A 5,214-nucleotide genomic window follows, 5' to 3' on the forward strand; every position below is an offset into this window, starting at 1 on the left:
TATATATATATATATATATATATATATATATATATATATTTGGCAATATTTTACAAATATTGCCAAATAAATAATGCAACTAATACTACTAAAGGAATTTAATAAAGGCGGCATTTCAACCAATCTGCAAGTTTAAGATGTCTGCCTCTTTGCCGCCAGATGGTATTAGTGCTTAAGAAGATACAGGACACTCTTGAGTCAGTAAATAACTTCAGACCCGAAGTTTCCTTGCACAGTCATCCCTATTCAGTAGGCTGAGAGCTTATTTATTTCACATAGGGCCCAGGGGTCATGATGCCTGAACATCAAATGCCGCGATTCCTTTAAAGCAGCGCTCTTAGTGGAACATGTCACCGTCATACGTGCTCAGATATTAAAACTTTTTCTTTTTTTTACAAAAAAGGACCACCTACAGCAACACATCACTATCTACTTAATAGAATTACAACCTCTAGGTATTGTACGAAACAGAAATGCGAAGGCGATAACGGAGCAAGTCCTGTGTTCACCCGTAAGCCACCTCCAATCAGTAGCATAATTAAGGGCGTTCGGCCATGCCATGCGGTGTTTTCGCAGTCTTCTCCGCGCGCAGAATAGCTCACCATGTCATTGCTTGTTACAGGAAGCGAAAAGTTACCCATTAGCAGCGCCCTAGAAACCACACCCTCTCTTTAAGACTGTGCTACGACGTAACGATAGTTCAGGTCTCCCGCACAATTATTACGGACAACCGTTCCCTTCCTCCGTCGGTGCGGAGGGGATATGTCGATGACGCTTGTCGCAGAAAGCAGGAGAATAGAGGGCACCGATCGATATTTGAATGCCCTGAGGTAATTTCTTAGCATCATAAGGATAAAAAAATTTTAACAAATCAGGAAACTAGTGCACACAAACGAAAAGAGCATGGTCTTTTGAATTGGGAAGAAATATTAATTGGCTCGCAATATTTAGGATTGCCCGTGCATATAGGAACAAAAATTAATGCTATGTACACAACAAGAGAATCTTCTTGAACGTGAACAATTCATGAAGTGAACTTTGAAAAATGTTGCAGTTGTAACATTGCTATTGTGCTTACGACAGCGTCATCGTTGAGTCACGCTAGCCAGCCCGGACACTATGAGTATTTAAGCGCGAGTGGAAGCGAAGGTGCTACAAATTGTATGTCCCGTTATTTCTCATGTGAGCTTGGCGAGCGTTTGTTAGCGAGAGCCCTTGTTATTTCTCTGTCAGTTCAGCTATTCTTCCCTACTCTAGTGTTCGCACGTATACGTTGTTGATAGGGTCTTCTATTGAGAGAAACAATGAGCAGTTGCGAAGCCGTTTGCATTTCCATAACGATGCGGAATTTAAATCGTTCTGCCTATACCTTCGTTGCCGCGTGCACCTCGCGAATGTGCTTTCTAGGACAGACGCCAAAATTTAATTGTCCCTCGTCAAAGCTAAGGTTTAGAACCCTTCCCCTAAAATAATCGAAAAAAAAAGGGGGGGGGGGGGGGGGCGACAGCGCTGGATATCGACTTGTGTGGCAAGAAGGCGACTCATAAGAACACCTTGACAACACGTCACCAGACTCGCAGCGGATTTTTCGTAAAACAGCTCCTATGTCTGACAAGCCAGTCAAGCTTCGCTCCCAGGCACAACAAGGAGAGACACCGTTTCGACCGAAGACAAAAAAAAAAAGAAAAAAACTCTCAAAACGTCCGCGAGAGACGACATGCAATGCTCGAGCACAAACGGGCAAGCAAAAGCGAAGCCACCGTCATTCTTCCGCAGCCCGCGGTAACGGAACGACAGCCTCTACTCTTTTTTTCTTATTTCTAAAGGCGAGAAGCACCCGACGCGAGCAGCGGAACTGTCTCACCCGATCAAACTAGGCTTCTCATTTTGAGGCCGGAAAACCGGCGGGCGACGAACGTAAGAGGAGCGCAAGCAGCGGCCCATTTGATTCCGTGTCTCAGCTCGCGTCACGGGGCTCCCCATCCGGGCGTCAACCAGAGGCCATATACGCCGTTTTGAGGCACGGAGGGGATGTTCCACGCTCTTTGTGCGAAGCCAAGCTGGGTTCAGTAGAGGGTCTAGGATCAAGCCTGCTGTTGCCTCGTTACGAGTGTCGCGCGAATGAGTCATGCAGATTGCACCACAAAGACAGGATAGTGTTCATACCTGCTGTTGATAAAGGCAAACGAGAGAAAATATATATATATATATATATATATATATATATATATATATATATATATATATATATATATATATATATATATATATATATATATATATATATATATATATATATATATATATATATATATATATCCACCCAGTTTACATGGATATAAACTAAATGCGACTTACGTGCGTTAGCGCATTTTGCCCTTCTTTAGCTTTGGCTTACCTTGCTTTAGATTTGTTTACCGTCTTTCTTGGTAGCTCCGCTTTCGGATCCTCGTTCACGTACAAGCACCCTGGTACTAACTTGAAGGGGTCATGACAGCTAACATTTGAGCATAAACTGATTGCTGTATTCAGTTCTATACACGTTAAATTATAATTCCTCGAAATGTGAGCTCAATCTAAGCAGAGGTTTTTTAAATGATTTTTTTTATTTATTCGAAAGCAGCTTCCTGGTCTGGCAACCAATGGTCTCCGGCGTCACAATGACATATCATCCCCATGTCTTCTGCTATAAGCGCTGTCGGCTTCAGTCCTGCATGCTTTTTTGTTGTTGTTGTTTTTTCAGCAAAAAGACTTCATTTCCGTATTCTCCCTTCCTTTGAAAAGCCTTCATTATAATATGCGACCTTAGTGATCCTCGGACTTGTTTCGGGCTTCCGTCTAGAGATTGTCGAGGAAGCCAAAATCGATGGGCTCATGCTGTATTATTTAAGCATATTTTTTAAATTTATTTATTCAGTGATTGTGTGGGCAATACATGGTACTGCCCGTGGGGCAGGACAAAAGGAGGGGATTAGTCTCCTGACGAGGTCCCGGCTCCACTGGGCGCAACAGCAGCGGGTACAAAGTACAGGCTGTGCACATGCAACTAAATGCAACAATCTTCACCGTATATAACCACACATGAATAAAAAATAAGAAAACAAGAAAGAAAAAGAAACACCGAGTTACAACCATCACCGCAGTACAAAATACGCATTCAGACACGTGCCAATATCAAAACATAAGGAAATGTAACAATACTTATTATGAAACTTTGTAACCATATAAAGGAGGAGCACAATACATTGCGATTTCATATCTACTTTAGTCGTGCATTTGGTTCCCTACTTAAAGTGAAAAGAGGTTTTATTCTCCTTTTGAAAGTTGGCAGACTTCCACTTATTCTTGCGATATCAAGGATGTATGGGTAATTACTACATAGTTTCATGATTTGATGATCAATTGTCTGTTTAGCATAAATAGTCCGAGGTTTATCTACAACAATAAAAGTCTTCCGCAGATTGTGACCAGTATCTCTATTTAGATAATTACTATAAAATCTATTGTAATTGCTCGACACTTGAGAAAGTACGTACACAGATAATTTCTGTTTGTATATATCGTGGAAAGGTAGGATATTATGTGTTGCCATAAATGTTACGGTGTCAAAATTGTATAATCAGATCGTCCGTATGTTATGAAAATGAGCTTGTTTTAGCAACAAGCGCTCCCGCGTATAAAAAGTTCATGTCCAATGTTTCCTTCCGCCGTGTGCACCGCGAAAGAGGGGAAGGGTTGGCGTTTTGCTTGTGTTGTGTTGCCCGGCGTTGTGTTGCCCGTCGCTCCTTCGGTCAAAAAAACTAAAAGGAAAGCCCAAACACGCATACTTTGACGCGAGAGCACACCTTGAGACATTGGAGGAGGAGACAGAACTTTTGAACCAAGCGGTACCTTTTTACTTGCTGTTATATGCGCGAGTTAGTCAAACTGAATTATTTTCGGCTCGCAAAGATTTCCAAAACTATGATCAGTCTAGCCACGGCCAGCGCCCGAAAGCATGCGCCGCCGTCAGTCAGTTTCATCGCGAAACCCAACGCGATTCGAATGTGCTTCACTGCCCGCACCGAACAAGAGCCTCCCAGACGCCGCCGTCTCCGTCTCGCCTCCCCCGCAGCAGCGTACGCGCGACTGCGACCGACTCTAGTAGCCTAACCTTGCGTTTTTCTAGTGCTTGTCAAGCAAATGAATCGCGAGTGCTTCAGCATAAATATAGACCATTTAGTATTTAGTGTGTGAGCCCTAAACTCTCGAAGGAATGCGCCGATTCGCGGATTACGACTGCACCCCCAGCGTGTTTGCATATATCTTTTGTATATGACTGGATGCTCGCTCGCACGTTGCTCGCTCGCACGGCATAAACGCAAGCTGAGCTAGCAATACTAAAACTATCCACTTCTTTTCACACCAATTGCATTTTTATTTGTCTACAAAGTACAAACTAATAATAGCGCTGCAAGAAGTACCGTGGGTGCTATAATACGTCCCCTGCTTGCGCCAGTTACCCACAGCGGCGCCGGCAGCTGAGCTCGCCATACAGGGTCACATTGACACTTCCCGCTCAATATACAGCTAGAATCAGTATGAAAGGGAACACGGGAGCGCGTAGCCTCCACGCTTTCAAATGCGCTGTCACCGACAGATGATAAGAATCAGTGGTAAAGACTCATCCAAAGTAAGCTTGGTCGGCTGCTCTTTCCGAGCGTATACCCTCGGTGCTACCCATTCTCGTCTTGTGTTGGTGGCAGCGCTTTGCAAAGCACGGAGGCCACGCGCTCCCGTGTTCCCGTGTTCCCTTTCATATTGCTTCCAGCTGTACCTGCGCTTTGTGATGTAAGCAATCGTCGATTTGGGGTCACTACTGCCAGAATTAACTGCACTTGATGGCCACACGCAACCGCTGAAACTCGTGAATGCGTGCTCCATAATCGCCGAAACTGTAAACTCGAAACCAGCGTACTCGCGCTAGGCCTACACTCGTCGCAGAACGGGCCGGCAGTTCGGCGCCGACTGAAATTTCTGACCAAGGTCATTTTTGATAAGAAGTGGGAACATATAAAGTGCAGCTGCTTGTTTTACTTTTTCTAACACGGTTAAGCTACAGACAAGCGCAGCTGTTCAGGCCGTATAACTCATCGAGTGTCGAGTTCTCGCTCGGCCTCCGATCTGACCAAAACAGATCGGGTGACGGTCCGCTGATTAATTTCGTAGGTATCG

The sequence above is a fragment of the Amblyomma maculatum genome, chromosome 1, assembly GCF_055883805.1.
Source record: "Amblyomma maculatum isolate TAMU_Amacu chromosome 1, ASM5588380v1, whole genome shotgun sequence".
NCBI classification, from domain to species: Eukaryota; Metazoa; Arthropoda; class Arachnida; order Ixodida; family Ixodidae; genus Amblyomma; species Amblyomma maculatum.